The sequence below is a fragment of the Cibotium barometz genome, chromosome 26 (genome assembly GCF_041138505.1).
Source record: "Cibotium barometz isolate CiBa-2024 chromosome 26, ASM4113850v1, whole genome shotgun sequence".
Lineage (NCBI taxonomy): Eukaryota > Viridiplantae > Streptophyta > Polypodiopsida > Cyatheales > Cibotiaceae > Cibotium > Cibotium barometz.
In genome coordinates this window covers 33,118,466-33,120,150 of record NC_141071.1, presented here as the reverse complement: position 1 = coordinate 33,120,150, position 1,685 = coordinate 33,118,466, and positions in this window count along the sequence as shown.

Here is a 1,685-nt window from a genome sequence, read left to right as displayed (position 1 = left end):
GGAATTCACACTTGGCCGTGTGCATTAAGTGTAACTTGGCCTTCATTAAATATAACTTATTTCTTTTTTTGGGAACAATAAGGTATATATATTAACTATTCAAAGTCAGACCATCAACATATATCACACCTACACTACAACCTCTATTACCCCAAATTACCTTGAAAACAAGTTGTGTGAGTATTTGAATTGGAATCTTGTATGGAACTAAGCATGTGATGTATCACAAACAGTTGTTGACTTTTGTCATCACCACCTTGTTTACTAGATGATGCATAGTTTTCAGACCCAAGGGATTCAATAATGCCCTTGATCTTTACAGCATACTCATTGACAAACATGCTTTTATTTTCTATAGTATGCAGCTCTTATTTTAGTTGTAGTTTCCTTACCTTTGTATTGGTTTGGAACATCTGCACCAGGATCTGCCATGCAACTACTAGAGTGTTGGCATCATGTATGTGTCCTATTAGTGTGTTTGTGACACCAAAAAAGCCAATACATGACTTTCCTTGCACCGTGATTCCAATCCTTGAATTCCTTTATATCTATTGGACTGGCATTATCTTCAGCAGCAGCATTACTCTCCCAACAATCAGCCAGGTGTCTAATACCTTTGTTATTAAGGCACTTAGTCACCTCAATATCCAATGCAGCAAGAGGAGGGTCAAACTTGTGAGTCCACCATAACCCAAGTGACATCATGGAATTCCCAGATACTCTCCTTCCACCCACCCAAACCATAAGGCTCATATTCTCTTTCTAGCTGTTTTGTAAAGCATTTTGCAGAAATCAGAGCATGTAATTTTCAGAGAAGCAACTGAGAACAATTTGTCTATCCAAGTTAAGTTTCCCCATCTCCCTCTGGCCAAAACCTCGATTAGTTCCACCATCTCCCTTATCATCAAGGTCTAAGTGGGGATTTGAGACAGCATCCTGGGTAACATCAAGATCCTTCTAGCATCACAATGGGTGGGCAGATGTATGATACCAGTGCCACCTTCATTTTTGGGCATTGCCAGCTTCTCCCAAGCCAACCATGCAGCGACTCTTTTCTTACCTACATCATTTCTCCATAAGAAATCCCTGATAGGACCAATAATCGCCTTCCAGTGATACTTCCCAAATTTAAGCACTGGACTTAGAACATAACATAGGCATTCAACACTGAGTTGCATAAATCAATTCTCATATGAAAGGGTACTCTCAAACCTTCCCACTTCTTTAATTTCTAAACAAACTTGTTTATGGTCCACATGACCAATTGTTTATTAATAAGACCCACCCCAAAGGGAACTCCAAGCAGTCTCATAATGGGACCCTTTTGTACTACCTCACATCCCCATCTCTGAAGATCAAAATCATTATCCTCTGTCAAGCTTATGATCCTAGATTTTAGAATATTGCATTTAGAACTTGAGGCATCAGCAAAACCATGAACAATATTTAAGGCCATTCTCACATTGATGTTCTCAGCTTTTAAAAATAATAGAAAATCATCAGCAAAGCACTGAATGACCAGCAAAGCACTGAATGACCAGTTGCTCACTATGTTTAAGTTTTAAGCCAGTAATCTTGCCTTCCCTACACGCCAGCTCAGTGATATGATTAGAGGATGAGAAGCAATAGCAAACAGTAGGGGGGCTAAAGGGCACCCCTGTCTGACTGACCTGTTGAGCCCCCTA